We start from the raw sequence: 20,293 nt of genomic DNA, 5'->3' as shown, positions 1-20,293 counted from the left end.
GATTTATCGTGATTATATTTAAGTGTACAGTGACCAAAACACTGCGCTTATTCCTAAATATAAAATAATAGAAAATTGTGAAAAACTTCAACAGGTGAGACAGCATCTAGGACAGAAAAAGTTAGCATTTCGGACCTGAGGCCTTTCGCCATTAACTTCAGCCCCCTACTCCCTTGAATGGGTTCAGTCGCAGCTGCGAACATGTTCAACTCCACGAAAAAACACTTTTGTTAAACATTTTCAGCGGCGGTTCTGGTGCCTGATGACGAAGGCTATTCCACGTGTGGGCCGACTGTTTTGGCGGTTAGGCGGCCGCGCGCGCCAATAACGGCCGCCCTCGTTCGAATTCAAACCGTCTCCAGCCCGAGCAACCAACCAGAGACGGCCCGCTGGAAGGATTCTCGCGCCTTCACGGCGGGCGGTGGGAAAAAAAATCCCTTTGATCGAGGAAGGGGGGGCGGGAACATCCTGTTGCTCTGGGACGGGGGGGAGGGGCAGAATTGGGGTGGCGGCGCAAGCGCGTGGATTAAAACCCCGCCCCCTCTGGGCTTTGGATGTTGAGTACCCGCGGACGTTGTTGGACTGGGCCTAAACCGTAAAAAGCGGCTGGCCGGTAGAATCCAGTCCGTTATTTAGAGACTCATTATTGCTGCACGTATCTACGTTTTCAATGTAGGGTGAGTATTCCCCGTGCTGCTTCAAGTTTTTGATCGAGTTTCACTGGCACTCGATGTATTAACCTGCTTTATTCCACCTCAGTCAATCTGATGAAAAAGTTTTGCGTTACATCCTCTTGTTTCTGAAGTTGCGCATTAGATGGCAAAAGTAACTGCATTTGCAGTTTGTAGAAACTTTTCATATTCACGTTTAGGATCTGGAGTGCACGTTGTGTTGGATAAATACATTCAGTACGAATCTTCAAAAGGGATTCTGAATTCTTGAGAGGAGACAAACATTGTGGAGAGAGAGAGAGGGGGAATGGGCTGGGGACTGACTGCATTCCTCTTACAAAGAGCAGCATAGTGTCACTGAACTTGCTCCTCGCAATTCTATTTACAGTATATGGCGTGCAGTAGACATGCTGAAATTGAAGGAATATATAAAAGTTGTGTTCGTTGATGAATCCTTAATTGTGAAAGTAATGCTGCATGATTCAAATATTACTTTTTAATATTTAAACTCCCTAATAGTTTTTAAGCAGTAGGATGTATGGTTTCAATCTCTGGTGTAAAATTCCATCAACACATTACTCTTAACTACACCATGCAAAATATGTTGCCTTTTTATAGAATTAGATAGTACTGAGGAGAACCCTCAGAATACTTAATTTTCACCAACAAAAATTATTGTAAGAATCTACATGTTTCACTTCCCAGCACTTGGCTTGTAGTCTTGAATGTTATGGCATTTCAAGTTTTCAACCAAGTACTTTTAACTGTTGTGAAATTTCTTGCCACAACTACTCTCCCAGACAGTGTGTTTCACATTCCTACCGTATTCTGGGTGAAAAGATTTTGCCTCAAGCTGAGCTGATCCAGCACCTCTCTTGTTGCTAAACTACACTATTCTAGACATGTCCTGGTGAATCTCTAAAGCTCCTCTAGTGCAATCACATCCTTCCTGTAGTGTGGTGAGCAGAACTGCACTCGGTACTTGAGATGTGACCTAACTAAAGATATCTAAGAGTGTCCTATAAGCAGCTCTTAACTACTCGATTATACTACCTTGTTGGCTTCTGGGGGACCTGTGGACAAGCACTCATGATACCTCTGAGCTTCCAAATGTCCTACCATTCATTCCATAATCCCATGTCATGTTACTGTTTACAAAGTGCATCACTTCACATTCATCAGGGTTAAATTCCATCTGCCTTCTGTCCTGTAACCTGAGACCACCTTCTTAACTGTTAACCACCAGGTTAATTTTCATGTCATTCACAAACTAACTTATCTCCCTATGTTTTTCTTTAATGTTATTTTTTCTTCTTACATATGCTTGGTCTCACATTGTTTGTACCATAGGTCCCTGTGGTCCCACTGGATGCTGGTCCTCAGTCACATTAACAGCTTCAATATCAGTTGTCTTATTCTCAGCTTCTCACCTGTTCACCTCCTCAAAATGTTACCTCATTTGTTGGGCATGACCTCCCTCCCTCAAAGTAGTTACAGTACTGGCTAACTCTGATCAAACTATACCTGTTTAAATAGAGATTAGTTCTCCCCTTCAGAATTTTCTCGAATAGTTTTTCTTCTACTGTGAGACTAACTGCTCTGTAATTCCCTGGCTTATCTCAAACATCGCTCATGAAAAGTGGAACCTCATGAGCTACCTTCCAGTCCTCTGGTACCTCCTCTGTGGCAGGAGACTAATTAAAAATCTGGGTCAGGGCTGCTGTAATTTCTTCCCTCGTCTCTCTCAGCAGCATGAGATATAACCTGGTATTTGTCTGTCTTTAAACCTACCATAACCTCCAATAACGTTTTGCTTCTTATGTCAGACTGCTCCAAACCTCTCAATTCTTAATCTTGAATTTTGTACCAACATTCTAATTCTCCTGAATAAAGCCTGATGTGAACTACTCCTCTAACACTCTACCAGTGTCTTCTTGCTCCACAAACTGATTGCTCCTTTGGTCCCTAATCAGCCGCCCTCTTTCTCTGCTTATCCACTTTCCCTTAATCTACCAATAGAAAGTTTAGGGAGAATCCCAAGATATTGTTATCAATGTTTTTTCATGCTTTCTGAATTAGTTTCTCTCCCCCTCCCTATGCATTCTATGCAGCACTAGTGCCTTTTGATTTGCTACCTTTGTGCTGTTAAGTCTCTTCCCTTCTTGTTCAGTCATAGAGATGTACAGCATGGAAACAGACCCTTCGGTCCAACCCAATCTAGTCTCACCTGCCAGCACCCGGCCCGTATCCCTCCAAATCTCTCCTATTCATATACCCATCCAAATGCCTCTTAAATGTTGCAATTGTACCAGCCTCCACCATTTCCTCTGGCAGCTCATTCCATACACGTACCACCCTGTGTGAAAATGTTGCCCCTTCGGTCTCTTTTATATCTTTTCCCTCTCACCCTAAACCTATGTCCTCTAGTTCTGGACTCCCTGACCCCAGGGAAAAGACTTTGTCTATTTATCCTATCCATGCCCCTCATAATTTTGTAAACCCCTATAAGGTCACGCCTCAACCTCCGATGCTCCAGGGAAAACAGCCCCACGGGGGTGGCACGGTGGCTCTGTGGTTAGTACTGCTGCCTTACAGCACCAAGGACCCGGGTTCAATTCCCGCCTTGGGCAACTGTCTGCGTGGAGTTTGCACATTCTCCCGGTGTCTGCGTGGGTTTCATCCGAGTGTTCCGATTTTCTCCCCACAGTCCAAAGACGTGCAGGTTAGTTGAATTGGCTGTGATAAATTACCCATAGTGTTGGGTGCATTAGTCAGGGAGAAAGGACTGCAGATGAACATAGAACATAGAATAATACAGCACAGAACAGGCCCTTCGGCCCACGATGTTGTGCCGACCATTTGTCCTAGCTTAAGCACCCATTCATGTACCTATCCAATTGCCGCTTAAAGGTCGCCAATGATTCTGACTCTACCGCTCACACAGGCAGCGCATTCCATGCCCCAACCACTCTCTGGGTAAAGAACCCACCCCTGACATCTCCCCTATACCTTCCACCCTTCACCTTAAATTTATGTCCCCTTGTAACGCTCTGTTGTACCCGGGGAAAAAGTTTCTGACTGTCTACTCTATCTATTCCTCTGATCATCTTATAAGCCTCTATCAAGTCACCTCATCCTTCGCCGTTCCAACGAGAAAAGGCCTAGCACTCTCAACCTATCCTCGTACGACCTATTCTCCATTCCAGGCAACATCCTGGTAAATCTTCTCTGCACCCTCTCCAAATCTTCCACATCTTTCCTAAAGTGAGGCGACCAGAACTGCACACAGTACTCCAAATGTGGCCTAACCAAAGTCCTGTACAGTTGCAACATCACTTCACGACTCTTGAATTCAATCCCTCTGCTAATGAACGCTAATACACCACAGGCCTTCTTACAAGCTCTATCCACCTGAGTGGCAACTTTCAAGGACCTATGAACATAGACCCCAAGATCCCTCTGTTCCTCCACCTCACTAAGAACCCTACCGTTAACCCCGTATTCCGCGTTCTTATTTGTCTTTCCAAAATGGATAACCTCACACTTGGCAGGGTTGAACTCCATCTGCCACTCCTCAGCCCAGCTCTGCATCATATCCAAGTCCCTTTGCAGCCGACAAGAGCCCTCCTCACTATCCACAACTCCACCGACCTTCGTATCATCTGCAAATTTACTGACCCACCCTTCGACTCCCTCTTCCAAGTCATTAATAAAAATTACAAACAGCAGAGGACCCAGAACTGATCCCTGCGGAACTCCACTTGTAACTGGGCTCCAGGCTGAATATTTACCATCTACCACCACTCTCTGACTTCGACCGGTTAGCCAGTTTTCTATCCAATTGGCAATATTTCCCTCTATCCCATGCCTCCTGACTTTCCGCATAAGCCTACCATGGGGAACCTTATCAAATGCCTTACTAAAATCCACGTATACTACATCCACTGCTCTACCCTCATCCACATGCTTGGTCACCTCCTCAAAGAATTCAATCAGACTTGTAAGGCAAGACCTACCCTTCACAAATCCGTGCTGGCTGTCCCTAATCAAGCAGTGCCTTCCCAGATACTCATAAATCCTATCCCTCAGTACCCTTTCCATTACTTTACCTACCACCGAAGTAAGACTAACTGGCCTGTAATTCCCAGGGTTATCCCTATTCCCTTTTTTGAACAGGGGCACAACATTGGCCACTCTCCAGTCCCCTGGTACCACCCCCGTTGACAGTGAAGATGAAAAGATCATTGCCAACGGTACTGCAATTTCCTCTCTTGCTTCCCACATAATAACCTAGGATATATCCCATCAGGCCCGGGGGACTTGTCTATCCTCAAGTTGTTCAAAATGTCCAACACATCTTCCTTCCTAACATGTGTCTCCTCTAGCTTACCAGTCCGTTTCACACTCTCCTCTTCAACAATACGGTTCCTCTCATTCGTAAATACTGAAGAAAGGCAGCATTCCTGAAGAATGGCTCATGCCTGAAACGTCGATTCTCCTGCTCCTTGGAGGCTGCCTGACCTGCTGCGCTTTTTCAGCAACCCATTTTCAGCTCTGCATTAGTCAGGGGTAAATATAGTTTAGGGAATGGGTCTGGGTGGGTTGCTCTTCGGAGGGTTGGTGAGGACTTGTTGGGCCGAAGGACCTGTTTCCACACTGTAGGGAATGTAATCTTTTTTTTAAAAAAAAAAGCCTGTTCAGCCTCTTCCTATAGCTCCAATCCTCCAATCCTGGCAACATCCTTGTAAATCTTTACTGAGCCCTTTCAAGTATCATAACATCTTTCCGATAGGAAGGAGACCAGAATTGCACGCAGTATTCCAACAGTGGCCTAACCAATGTCCTGTACAGCCGCAATATGACCTCCCAACTCCTGTACTCAATACTTTGACCAATAAAGGAAAGCATACCAAATGCCTTCTTCACTATCCTATCTACAGTTAGTAAGTTTGCAGATGACACCAAAATTGGAGGTGTAGAGGACACTTTCAAGGAGCTATGAACCTGCACGCCAAGGTCTCTGTTCAGCAACACTCCCGAGGACCTTACCATTAAGTGTATACGTCCTGCTAAGATTTGTTTTCCCAAAATGCACCACCTCACATTTATCTGAATTAAACTCCATCTGCCACTTCTCAGCCCATTCGCTGTCCACTACACCTCCAATTTTGGTATCATCTGCAAGCTTACTAACTGCACCTCTTATGCTTGCATCCAAATCATGTATGTAAATGACAAAAAGTAGTGGACCCAGTACCGATCCTTGTGGCACTCCACTGGTCACAGGCTTGCAGTCTGAAAAACAACTCTTCAACACCACCCTCTGTCTTCTACCTTTGAGCCAGTTCTGTATCCAAATGGCTAGTTCTCCCTGTATTCCGTGAGATCTAACCTTGCTAATTAGCCTCCCATCGGGAACCTTGTCGAATGCCTTACTGAAGTCCATATAGATCACATCTACTCTGCCCTAATCAATCCTCTTTGTTACTTCCTCAAAAAACTCAGTCAAGTTTGTGAGACATGATTACCCATGCACAAAGCCATGTTGACTATCCCAAATCAGTCCTTGCCTTTCCAAATACATGTACATCCTGTCCCTCAGGATTCCCTCCAACAACTTGCCCACCACTGAGGTCAGGCTCACTAGTCTATAGTTCCCTGGCATGTCCTTACCACTTGTTAAATAGTGGCACCACATTAGCCAACCTCCAATCTTCTGGCACCTCACCTGTGACTATTGATGATACAAATACCTCAGCAAGAGGCCCAGCAATCACTTCTCTAGCTTCCCACAGAGTTCTCGGGTACACCTGATCAGGTCCTGGGGATTTATCCACCTTTGTGTTTCAAGACATCCAGCACTTCTCATCTGTAATTAGGACATTTTGCAAGGTGTCGCTATCTATTTCCCTACAGTGTATATCTTCCATATCCTTTTCCACAATAAATACTGATGCAAAATACTAGTTTAGTGTCTCCCCCATTTTCTGCGGCTCCACACAAAGGCCACCTTGCTGATCTTTGAGGGGTCCTATTCTCTCCATAGTTACCCTTTTGTCCTTAATATATTTGTAAAAACCTTTTGGATTCTCCTTAGTTCTATTTGCCAAAGTTATCTCTTGTCCCCTTTTTGCCCTCCTTATTTCCCTCTTAACTGTACTCCTACTGCCTTTATACTCTTCTAAGGGTTCACTTGATCTATCCTGTCTATACCTGACTTATGCTTCCTTCTTTTCCTTAACCAAACCCTCAATTTCTTTAGTCATCCAGCATTCCCTATACCGACCAGCCTTTCCTTTCACCCTGACAGGAATATACTTTCTGTGGATTCTTGTTATCTAATTTCTGAAGGCTTCCCATTTCCAGCTGTCTCATTACCTGCGAACATCTGCCTCCAATCAGCTTTTGCAAGTTCTTGCCTAATACTTTCAAAATTGGTGTTTCTCCAAATAGAACTTTAGCTTTTAGATCTGGTCTATTCTTTTCCATCACTATTTTAAATCCAGTAGAATTATTGTCGCTGGCCCCCAAAGTGCTTCCCCACTGACACCTCAGTCACCTGCCCTGCCTTATTTCCCAAGAGTAGGTCAAGTTTTGCATTTTCTCTCGTAGGTACATCCATATACTGAATCAGAAAATGTTCTTGTACACACTTAACAAATTCCTCCCCATCTAAACCCTTAACACAATGGCAGTTCCAGTCTATGTTTGGAAAGTTAAAATCCCCCTACCGTAATCACCTATTATTCTTATAGATAGCTGAGATCTCCTTACAAGTTTGTTTCTCAATTTCCCTCTGACTATTAGGAGGTCTATAATACAATCCTAATAAGGTGATCATCCCTTTCTTATTTCTCAGTTCCACCCAAATAACTTCCCTGGATGTATTTCCAGGATTATCTTCCCTCAGCACATCTGTAATGCTATCCCTTATCAAAAATGCCCCCCCCCCCCACTCCTCTCTTGCCTCCCTTTCTATCCTCCCTGTAGCATTTGTATTCTGGAACATTAAGCTGCCAGTCCTGTCCATCCCTGAGTCATGTCTCTGTAATTGCTATGATATCCTAGTCCCATGTTCCTAACCATGCCCTGAGTTCATCTGCCTTCCCTGTTAGGCCCCTTGCATTGAAATAAATGCAGTTTAATTTATTAGTCCTACCTTGTCCCTGTGTTCCCTGACTGCTTGACTCTCTTCTGTTCTCAACTGTATCAGTCTCAGATTGACCTCTTTCCTCACTATCTCTCTGGGTCCCATCCCCCCACCTTACTGGTTAAAATCCTCCCAAACAGCTCTAGCAAATTTCCCTGCCAGTATATTAGTCCCCTTCCAATTTAGGTGCTAACCATCCTCCTTATAGAAGTCACTTCTACCCCAAAAGAAATTCCAAAGATCCAAAAATGTGAATCCTTTCCCATACACCAGCTCCTCAGCAGTGCATTCATCTGCTCTATCCTCCTCTTCCTGCCCTCACTAGCTAGTAGCACCAGGAGAATTCCAGATATAACTACTCTCGAGGACCTCCCTTTTTAAATTCCTGCCTAACTCTCGAATCTCCCTTTGGACACTCGACCTTTTCCCTTCCTATGTCATTGGTTCCAGTGTGGACAATGACATCTTGTTGGTCCCTCTTCCCCTGTGAGAACATTCTGCACCCTCTCTGAGACATCCTTGATCCTGGCACCAGGGAAGCAACACCATTCTAATTTTTCGCTGCTGGCCACAAACGTCTGTCTATTCCTCGGACTAGAGAATCTCCTAACACAATTGATCTCTTGGAACCCGACGTACCCCTCGTTGCATTAGAGCCAATCTCAATACCAGAAACTTGGCTGTTCGTGCTACATTCCCTTAGAATCCATCACCCCTTGCATTTTCTAAAACAGCATACTTGTTTGAAATGGGTATAGCCACAGAAGGCTCCTGCACTAGCTCTCTTACCTTTCCTGGAGTTAACCTATCTATATGACTGTATCTGAGACTTTCCTCCTTCCTATACTTGCCATCCATCACATACTGTTGTTGTTGTCAATTCCTCATTACTTCCAACTGTCTGCCCAACCGATCCATTCGATCTGATAAGATTCTTAACCAACAGCATTTATGGCAGATATAATCCGCTATAATCCTTAAACTCTCTTTTAAACTCCCACATCTGACAAGAAGTAGATATCACTCTACGAAAGGCCATGTTTGCTTCTTCACAATCTTCAGACCCAGAAAATAACACCATCTTATTCCTCTACAAGCTCTGCCTCAGGTGAAATTAATAATTATGGCTTATATTGTAAGTTTAATCAAGTGACATATCTCCAAAAATATATAATCAAGAAAGAACCCACTCTACTCACTACTGCAGACTTTCTGCAGATCACACTTAAAATAACAATTAACTTAGCTGCTTCTGTGCTGTGAACTTCACCCAATAGTTCCTCCAAGATCAATTCGGAATTTCACTGTTTAATTTTCCCAGACGCACTCTGATGTCCAGCGATACATGAAACAGCAAAGGCAGTGTCAGTTTCTTTCCCTCTTTCTCTCCTGCACTGACCTCATCATGTGCTTCCTTTGTCTGTTCTTGTCCCTTTTAAAACTGCTGTTGTTTTGACTCTTTTTCTCCAAAGTTCCAAAACAATGCAATAGCATATAAAACAGTAATTGCTGCTCCTGGAATTCGAGGAAATCCCCTCCAGCACCTAAAATACTTCAAAAAAGGAGCAGCTGTTACAGCCAGAAATTTTTCCCATCCTGAATATTTATAGATAGTCAGGGTCCTCTGGGCTAGTGACAACGATATTTCATCCTCTTGCCAATTCAATTTTGAATGCCTCAGCCATCAGCTGTAGATGTATCCGAAGTGGCTGTTCCCAGTCTAATTTGGTCAGATTCTGCTTTATTTTAATGCAGTCTTAAATGTCCTACCACCAAATGCAAAACATCCTTCTTTTTTTTAAACAACCTTTTAAAATGTACGATGTTGAAGTAGCTTGTATTAAAATGCTGTCCCACTACCGCCTTGAACACTTTTCTGACCTTGTTCTCTGGAATTCACGTTAGCATTGAATTGTCCCTTGTTAACCTTTTCCATGTTGATGTAAAAGCTCTCCCAAATACATTTCAAGCAATAGGCCCCCTGTAAACCCTTGATGCTATGGATATCCCAATTAACGTTGGGGAAGTTGAAATCCTGAACATAATTACACTATTATTGTTTTTACATATCTCACTAAATTGCATATCTGTTCCTCTATTGCTGGCTAAGTGGGGCTAAAATGCATGTCAAGCAGTGTGACTGAACCCTTTTTTAAAAAAAGTTTTAAATTGTACCCTCAGTCTCAATTGAAAACCCTTCCAAAATTATCATCCCTCCTTACTACAATAGCTGACTCACTGATAATGTGACACTACCTCATTTATACCCTACCCTGTTCTGCTTGAAGATCCTATATCCTGAAATGTTGAGTCGTCAGCTCTTCTCCCTCAACTAAGTCTGTGATGGCAATGCCACCACAATTCCACATCCTTAACTAATCTGTCTTTCATATAATACTCCTAGTGTTGATACTAAGAACTTAAGAACGAGGAACAGGAGTAGGCCGTCTGGCCCTTCGAGCCTGCTCTGCCATTCGGTAAGATCATGGCTGACCTTTTCATGGCCTCAGCTCCACTTACCTGCCCTTTCACCATAACCCTTAATTTTTTGAACAGTAAAAGGAATTATTTTGGCTTTAAAAACATTTACTGAGGAAGCCTTAACCACTTCACTGAGCAGGGAATTCCATCAAGTCGCAGTCTTCTAGGTGAAGACATTCCTTCTCAATTCATCCTAAATCTGCTCCCCCTAATCTTGAGGCTGTGCCCTCTTCTAGTTTTATGTAGAAGTAGAAAGGATAATCTATTCCCTTCATAATTTTATGTTTCTAAAAAATCCCCCCCCTCCGCCCTGATTCTAAATTCCCATGAATATAATCCTAGTGTATTCGGTCTCTCCTCATAAGCCAACTCCCTCAACTCCCAGAATCAATCTAGTCCACCTCCTCTGCATTCCTTCTAGTGGCAGTACATCCTTTCTCAAGGAGACCAAACCTGCACACGCTACTCCAGGTATGGCTTCACCAGCAGTCCACAGCTGCAACATAAATTTCTCTGCTTTTAAACTCAATCCCTTCAGCAATGAAGGTCAAAATTCCATATGCTTTCTTAATTACATGTTGTACCTGCAAACCAACCTTCTGTGATTCATATGTAAGGGCATCCAGGTCCCTCTGCACAGCAACATGCTCCAATTTCTTACCATTTAAGTCATGTCCTTTTTACTGTTACTCCTACTAAAATGGATGACTTCACATTTATTAACATTGTACTCCATTTGCCAGACCTTTACCCACTCCCTTAAAGTATCTGTTCAAAGTTTCAGTCCTCTGCACAATTTGCCCTGCCACTCGTCTTAGTGTCATTGGCAAACTTTGACACACTACATGTGGTTTCCCCCAACTCCAAATCATTTATGTAAATTATGAATAATTGTGGTCCCATCACTGATCCCTGAGGCACACCGCTAGTTGCTGCCAACCAGAATGCGATTGCTGTCCACCATTTATTTCCACTCTTCTGTTAACCAACAGAAAGCAATTCTCTATCCATGCTAATATGTTGCCCGTAATGCCTTGCACCTTTTATCTTAAGGCCATCCAGCCTCCCTTTACTCCCTTGAAACTTGGCATGAGCTCCTTCTGTCCTTGTCGCTTTCCTAGAATAGGCTGTATTTGTATTAGGAAAAAAACTGTGTAAACTCTTCAACATGATGCTGTCACAAGTTATTCCTTGTGTTTTGTTTCAACTGAGGCGGGAAATGGGGTGACAACATTGGCGTAGATATTGTCGTCCCGTTTCCCGCCTCAGTCGAAGCAAAATGCTCAGAGACACCGTATCGCTTTACCTACTGCATCTTTATTACAGGCCCTGGAGGGAGGGAGAACAATTGTCCATGAGTTCTCTGTCTTCTCTCTCAAGCAGCAGTTTCTTAATTAATTATATCGTCATTTTACAAGGAGGAGCATTCAGATAAGGCAACATAAATGTTGATTGGGTAACCATTACAATCAGCGAGTGTCATTAGTAAAGATTAAGCCATCTGTTGTTACACAATGAATAATTGGCTTCACATAATGAATACTTTTCACCTTGTTAACCCATTACCCTTTCCTCCAGCACCCCATTGTTAACTGCAAGTTCTTATCTGATCTGAGTCATGCTCAGCAGAACCTCTTATTTCACAAAACTCAAACTTAACTCTTTCCCTACCTGCTCATACACTATACACATTCCCACAACAAGGTAAGACTCCCCAAAAGACTATTCTAAAAATATTGGTATTAACCAAGGTCTTGGAAGTGGGAATGTTGAAAAAATGAAGTGTGGCATTTATGTAGATGCCTCATTATATTACAGCCAATGAATGACTGACTGAAGTTTAGTTGTAGGCATGCAATTTGTGAGCAGCATGCTGTCTTCATAAGATTGTTGTAATATTCAGGTCATTTAACGTATCTTGGGAAGCAAATGAACTTTAAGTAATTACTTAAAGCATGAGAATAATTTTGGCTGGTTAAAGTCATGAACCTATCGTGAGTGAGGTATAATGCATGCTGTATGTGGCTATTGTAATGTTTGTTGTATCTTTCTTCTCCTATTGGTAACCTGCACTTGCAGAGTGTCTGTCTGTATGAAGTATTTCAGTTGTATTCCACATTTAGGTTTTCAGGCAGCACAACTACTGATGGGATGTGAGGAAGATAGAAGGTTGTGTTTCTAGAAATGGGGAAGATAAATGAAATTTTAAGTACAAGCCTGCATTTTTGGGAAATGGGAGGGAAATAAATGAGAAATCAACCTCCTCAAAACTATTTGCTTCAATAATCTGCATTGTGTGTAATATGTTCTATTATGCTGAATTTGTTTTGTATTGTATGGGAAATTGATCTTTTTCTGTCTTGGAATTGATTTCTTTCTTGTGAATGTTGGACCGGCCATAACGGCATGTGGCACTTGTTGCATCATTAAAGTCTGAAGTTTGAGAGTTGGAGACTCGTATAACAAAGGTGTATAGTTTATGTTATCGTTAGGGAATTTGGATTTTCTAAATGGTGTCAGCTGGAGTTTGGCTTCAGTTCTGTAAAGGTTAAATTTTTGAGGTCAGCAAATAATTTGGAAAAGTGACTGAAATACATCACTTTCTGAAAACGTGCCTAGTCCTATACCTCTGGTGTTTATTGAAGTGTTTTACGTTGAGTTTATAACAGAAAAACAAGTGATACATCACTGGTAATCCAGTTTGAATTCATTTCAGAAGAATCCAGTTTTCTTTTCAGCAGGAAAAATAAGGATTTCAGTCTAGGAGAGCAAAATTTAACCGATCTGCTAGACTGAAATGAAGTGTCCATGTGATGAGAGTTTGTGTAAGAGATGTTCAAGTCGTCAGAACTGGAAAGGCTCTGGTCGTTTCAGCAGCTGAAAGAGGAAAACTGATAAGAGATCATGTGGGAAGGAGTAGAAAACACTGTGGTGGCACAGTGGCTTAATGGTTAGCACCGCCTCTCAGTGCCACAGACCCAGGTTCAATTCCAGCCTCAGGCAACTCTATATGGAGTTTGCGCATACTCCCTGTGTGTGTGTGGGTGTTTCCTCTGCGTGCTCTGGTTTCCTCCCACAGTCCAAATGTTAGGTGAATTGGCTGTGCTAAATTGCTTACTCACGGAGCGCTTCAGAGAACATCTCCGGGACACCCACACCAACCAACCGCACCATCATGTGGTTGAACACTTCAATTTCCCCCTCCTACTACGCCAAGGACACGCAGGTCCTGGGTCTCCTCCATCGCCACTCACTAACCACCCGACACCTGGAGGAAGAATGCCTTATTTTCTGCCTCGACCCTCCAATGCCCTGGCATCAATGTGGTTTTCACCAGTTTCCTCATTTTCCCTCCCCGACCTTATCCCCAGTTCCAAACTTCCAGCTCAGCACCGCCTTCATGACCTGACCTACTTGCCTGTCTTCCTTTCGACCTATTCGCTCCACCCTCCCCTCTGACCTATCGTCGTTACCCCCACCTTCATCCACCCATTGCTCCCTCAGCTACCTTCACCGCCCTCCTCCCATTTATCTCTTTACCCCGAAGCTCCCAGCCTCATTGCTGATGAAGGGCGTTTGCCTGAAACACTGATTTCCTGCTCCTCCGGTGCTGCTTGACCTGCTGTGCTTTTCCAGCACCCCACACTCGACTCAGTGCCAAATTGTCCATAGTGGTCAGGGATGTGTAGGCTAGGTGCATTAGGGAAAATGTAGAGTATTAGGGGAATGGGTCTGAGTGGGTTACTCTTTGGAGGGTTGATGTGGACTCATTGGGCCAAATGGCGAGTTTCCACACAGTTGGGATTCTATGAAATGCTGCTGATCTGTACTATGGATCCCTGCGCATCAGTGAGAATCAAATATGTCATCAGTTTACAGACTGGAAAGAATAAGAATAATGAGACAGTGGCTTTTCACAGTCCAGATGTTAACAGGAATAGCTTGTCTACAAGGTAGAGAGGGAACAACATTCTTTAAATTTTAACCGAGAACTTTTATTTTAGCCAATATGTAGAAAACCCAATAAATGAGAGGGTGGTTACGGCCTAATACTCAGCAATAGGCCTAGGCCGGTGGTAGACTGGTGCTTGAGATCCTTACATACTTGAAGCAACTGCAACACGCCAACTTCTGTGAACAACCAAAATTTTATTAGACAAGTTCAGTGCAAGCTTTCTGGAGAAGTCCTTTAATAGACTTCATAATGCTTGCGAAGCCATATCAAGGGATTTTTCTGAACAAAGGAAACAGTCCGTCCTTCTACAAAATCTTTACATCGCAGTCAGTAATGCCCACAAGATAACCCCCAACCATTCCCCCACAGTCACATGCCACTCAATGTAGTGACCTAATTATCTCCAGAAACAATGTAATTTAAGTCATCCCTTAATGGTCAAATCTCTTGTGAATCGTTTTTTTAATTACAGGGAGTAATCAAAATTCCAACTGCAATGTTTTGATTTTTTTTGTCATCATCTCCTATTCAATGTAAATTCACTCTGAATAACTAGGAAATGGCTGTGCAACTGGCTCTGACTAGCAAGAGGTGGGAATGTAAATTCCTCATTCTACCGCGTGGGCGGCACAGTGGTTAGCACTGCTGCTTCACAGCGCCAGAGACCCGGGTTCATTTCCCGCCTCAGGCGACTCTGTGTGGAGTTTGCACATTCTCCCCGTGTCTGCGTGGGTTTCCTCCGGGTGCTCCGGTTTCCTCCCACAATCCAAAAAAAAATGTGCAGGGGTTAGGTGAATTGGCCATGCTAAATTGCCCGTAGTGTTAGGTGTAGGGGTAAATGTAGGAGAATGGGTCTGGGTGGGTTACGCTTCGGCGGGTCGGTGTGGACTTGTTGGGCCGAAGGGCCTGTTTCCACACTGTAAGTAATCTAATCTAATCTAATCTACCTGTAAGACAGAGACTTTCCACCCAGCCTCAGGACATCCAATTTCCTGCAGGTCAGCAGATCAAATTAGCCCTGAACATCTCAGAAGTCTTTGGAGATGGTGACTAAACTTAGTGAGATTTAGGATTATTATGGAAAGGTGTAATATGGGGGTTATGTATATAAATTTCTGAACAGGGGAAGGCTAATTTTACCAAAATGATATGATTTGGCTCAAGTGGACTGCGAATAGCTACTTGTACACTAAAAACTGTCAGTAGTGGGAGACATTCAAGGAGCAAATAGTGAGCATGCCGGGCAGTGCTCTTTCCTATAAAGACAAAGGGCATAGGCTGAAGACTCCAGGATGTCAAGAGGCTGAAAAGTTGGCATTAAGAAAAGGGAAGCCTATGGCAGGTAGAAGGCCTAGTAGAATCTGAAAAGTTCTTATACTGTAGGGGGAGCTTGCAAAAATTAGGAAAGCAAAAATGAAGCATTGGCAGTTAGAATGAAGGGAAACCTGAAGGGATGTTTTTTGAATTCCATAAAGTGCAAGAGAATGATTAGGAACCTTTAAAGGTCATAGAGGTAATCTTTTATGTGCACACTAAGTTTTGCATCAGTTTTCACAATGAAAACTGACATCGGTATAGACATCAGGGTGGAGGACTGTGCAATATTAGAAATCAACACTCTGGAAGTACTAGCTGATATATGCCTCAAGTAGATAAGTAGGCTCCTGCTAAATGTATCCCATGCTGTACAGGGAAGCAGTGGAGGTGATGTAGGGGCCCTGGCAGTAATTTTCAAATCCTCTCTGGCCACAGGTGAGTTGGCAGAGGGCTGTGAATTTTGTCCTATTATTTTAAATAGAAAGGGAGTAAGGGGTCAGTGAGGAAATTGCAGGCCAGTCAGTCTTGGTGGTGGGTAAGTTACAAAAGGAAGTCTGTTGAATAGTATACATGTGCTCTTGGAAAAAAACATATTAATCGGGCATAGTTAGTATCGATTTAAGGGAGTCCTGTTTGACAAATTGTCAGCTTTTTTGAAAAAGTAACCAAGAATGTTAATCAGCATTTCTCGTGTATGTAGACTTCAGCAAGGCTTTTCATAAGGTTCTTTATGCAGACCAGTCAAGAAAGAACCCATGGGATTCAAGGTAGTGTGCCTGGTTGGATCCGAAATTAGATGAGGTAGGAAGTTGGTAGAGGGATTTTTCTTAGACTTAGAAGTCTATTTCCAGTGGGGTGGAGCAGGGCTTGTTGCTTGTTTATGATTGATCATTAATGATTTGGACTTAACCTCTGCATTTATGATCAATAATGACACACCAGTTGGTAGTGTGGGAGGATAGTTAATAGCAGCAGAGGATATCAATTAACTTGTCATTTGGGCAGAGCAGTGGCAAATATAATCCATCCTTGAGAAATGAAGTATGAACTTGGGGAAGTCTAACAAGGCAAAGGATTATATTGAATGATATACCTAACAAAGTACTGAAAATCAAAACGACTTTGTACATATATACAGACCCATGAAGCTACCAGAGTGGTAAATAAGCTTGTTCAGAAGTCAAGAGGTAATTGCCTTTTCACTGAGGCATAGAGTACAAGGGCATGGTGGTTATGTTAAAACTGAAAAAACTGCCTTGGGCTGTAACTGGAGTTCTGCATGCTGTTCTGACCACGACATTGTAGGAAGGATGAGATTGCATGAGAGAGGGTGCAGAGATTACCAGAATGCACCTAGACTGAGTCTGTGCTGAGGGAAGATCGGATAGCTGGTGGTGTTTTCCTCTTTGGAGCTGTAAAGTTTGTGAAGGCACCTGGGAGAGGTGCACAAGATTGAGGGGCTTAAGGTGGATTTAAAAAAAAGGCACGTTACCTTTTGCATTAGTCGAGGGGTCAGTAGCCAGAGAGTATAAATTTTAAGGTTAAGGAAGGCTAAGAGGACAATTGAGGAGACATTCAGTCAATGAGGGTGGTGAAAGTCTGGAACTCCTTGCCGAAAAGGATGGTTGAGTTAGAATCTCTCTCATGGTATTCAGATAGTCACCTTAGCCTCTAAGACTGCAGACCATGAGCTCAAAAATGGGATTTAGTATAAGTCAGATCTTTGTCAGTCTAGACATAATGAGGTTGAATGGACTGCTTTTGAGTTATAAATGTTTGAATTTACATTTAAAGTAGGAATGATATTCCTCTGGATGGATTAAGTTGTTGCAATGAGGGGAAAAGACAAGATGATGAAGACAGAGGCACATGTTGCCAGAGGATTTTTTTTAAACAAAAACTAATTCCCTAAAAATACTATAATGAATGTATCAAGGTTTACAGCAGATACTTGATGAAAGGCAATTAATATAAAGTGCTGTAATTAATTAGTGCAGGTAGCAAAAGAATGATTGATCCTCTTTTTTTTTTAATTTTGAGTGGATTATTCCAGCATTTGTATAAAATGCAACCACTTCTTTGAGGTTATTTTGCCAAGTACAATGCTGTGACTTTGATTCTTGCAGTCAGAGTTTTTGAAAGTTTGTATGGAATAACTGAACACAACAATACGAAGTTATTCTTGTTGCCTAGTCTTTTGAGGAGAAAGTGAGGTCTGCAGATGCTGGAGATCAAAGTTGAAACTTTATTGCTGGAACAGCACAGCAGGTCAGGCAGCATCCAGGGAACAGGAGATTCGACGTTTCGGGCACAGGCCCTTCTTCAGGAAAGGCACCTGAAGAAGGGCCTGTGCCCGAAACGTCGAATCTCCTGTTCCCTGGATGCTGCCTGACCTGCTGTGCTGTTCCAGCAATAAAGTTTCAGCCTAGTCTTTTGAACCTTGATTGTGATTGACCAGGGGTCCAACTTGCTTCATTTCATTTTAAAACAAAACAAAAACTTAATTTGAAGTTGAGTCACTCATTTCGGCCTCTGGCTTGCTCAGTCATTCAACAAGATCATGGCTGGCCACTTATTTCACCCCGATTTCTCATTCTATTCCTCTTTTTTTTTTTTTGGCCCCTCAGGGAATTTGAAGAGTTTTTAATCTTGGCTTTTTTGAGTATTACTTGCATATTACCACTGGGTAATATGCAAATGTTCAGTGGGTACCCACCACTGAACATTTGCAGCTCTGAATAAAGAAGTCTGAAGATTTGCAACCCTTTGAGTGAAGGAATATGTCTTAACTTACCAGTTTGCGTTATCCTAAAACTTGAACCCTAGTTCAAATCTTTCCATTAGGCAACCAGCTTTTCAGTATCTCGTCTGTCAATATCTCTAAGATACCTGGTATATCATTGACATTTTAGAGTCCTTGCACAGAAGATGGTAGTTTGGCTCAACGAATCCAAGATGGTGTTCTGTTGACTAATCTAATCTGTTCCAATCTCCACTCTATCTTGTAGCCCCTTAGGTTTACATCTCATGTGCACATCCAGTTTCCTTTTGAAATAATGCATTCTCTTCTCCTTCCACCTGTTTTAGGCAATGTATTTAGGTCATTCAATATTTGTAACTTAAAAAGTTGTTCTGCTTTTTATTATGCTCCACATTTTATGAACTTATTATGCTGTTGCTGTGCAGTTACAATACGATTGGTGTTTGTCACGTACTTGATGCAGCCTTTAAACCAAACACACTGGGTAATATGGGCATATGAATTTCAGTGTTCTTGTGTGGAAACCTGTCAAAGGTCTTCTGGAAGCCCAAATAGATCATGTACACTTGCTCACCATTATCTATGTAGTTTTTTACCTCAAAGAATTCTAACAGATTTGTCAGACATGACCTCGTCTTGGTGAAACCTTCTGACTCTGCCCTATTTACCATGCACTTTCGAGTAAACTCTCTTTTTTTTTGTTTGACAAAAAAAAGTAAATAAAAACAATCAATATGTTCAGAGATGTTATTGACACCACTGAAGTAGACAGGACTTGAACATATGTCAGGGTTAGGGACAAGAAGGGCCTTCTAGCCTATGCACCTGGTATTCCTAGGCGCACTCCCATCCAACTACTAACCAGGCGAGAGTGTGCTTAGCTTCCAAGGTCAGACTAGAATGGTCATACTTTGCAATATAATCCATTGTAATGGATTCTCAAATCTTAGTAATGGCTGAGGTCAGGCTTATCAACTATGTCTCTGTCTCCCTCCCGTAGATTGCATTCGCCATTCTCCAGTTGCTGGCACCCTTTTTGATTCCTGAAAGTTTAGCACCAAATCCTCTACAATCTTCTTCAGAACTCCTGGAGTGTCATCCATCTGGTTCAAGTGATGTACCCACCTGACCTTTCCGCTTCCCCAGTACCTTCTCCTTAGTGATGGTCCTCTGCCGCTCTATTGTCATGAAGTTCTGGTGTCTTCCCTGTGAATTCTAATGCCAAGTATCTATTCAGTTCTTCTGCTTCTTTGTTCCTCATTTACTACTTCTCCAGTCTCATTTTCCACCAGTCCAATATCCCCTCTTCCTGCTCTTTTACTTTATATATAATTTGTTTTGGAAAAGCCTTGCAATTTTCTTTTATATTCCTGGCAATGACAGCTATACAGTGGTCCAGGCATTTAGCGGAGATATGACCCAGAGTTAACCTGCTTGATATTAATATTTTCCTAATCAACTTGTTCAGAACTGCTGCTTCCCAACTTTTGAAGTAGGTAGGACTTGAGCCCAGGCTTCCTGGCCTGAACGGCTATCTCTATCATTTCCCTACGAGCCCAATAAGCCTGGTTTTAAATTTTTATAGCAGGTAGGTTAATTGTTAATGGTCATTCATGATTATCTGGTCCATTCTCCATCAGCCTCTCTACCAATTAGAATCTACTTGCCAACCAATCAGCGCACTTTCTCCATGTAACATAAATGTTGGTTTTTCTCCTTAATGAGTGCAACAAAAGCTTTGTCAAATTTTTTTCTAGCAATAAATCAAATTTGTTGTACTGTAATGACTTATCCATGTATTACCAAATGTGTACTCAAGATGATCTGTGCTTCAATCCTAAAAGGAATTTGTGTTGGTATTGTTCATATTTTGAATATGACATTTTTTTCCTCTTTTAATCTAAAGCCTTTTTTTTTAACTGTAACAATTTATCTGAAAAATGGCACATCAAATAGTT

At 42.5% G+C, this 20,293-nt stretch overlaps 1 protein-coding gene across 6 annotated transcripts in view; it reads left to right on the top strand.

Annotated features, from left to right (window-relative positions):
* The first annotated feature begins 552 nt into the window (after positions 1-552).
* The window catches only part of cep192 (centrosomal protein 192), a 193,615-nt gene continuing 173,874 nt past the window's right edge, over positions 553-20,293 (top strand). For all 6 annotated transcript variants that reach the window (XM_043687705.2, XM_043687706.2, XM_043687703.2 and 3 more), the window contains exon 1: positions 553-677. The gene's annotated coding sequence lies outside the window, so the exon portion shown is untranslated. The remainder of the gene's footprint in view (positions 678-20,293) is intronic.

The sequence above is a fragment of the Chiloscyllium plagiosum genome, unplaced genomic scaffold (genome assembly GCF_037043375.1).
Source record: "Chiloscyllium plagiosum isolate Xiang-an unplaced genomic scaffold, Cpla_swu_hap1 HiC_scaffold_4, whole genome shotgun sequence".
In the NCBI taxonomy this organism is placed as follows: Eukaryota; Metazoa; Chordata; class Chondrichthyes; order Orectolobiformes; family Hemiscylliidae; genus Chiloscyllium; species Chiloscyllium plagiosum.
Note: the sequence above shows the minus strand (reverse complement) of the source record. Positions and strands in the feature narration are given on the sequence as shown.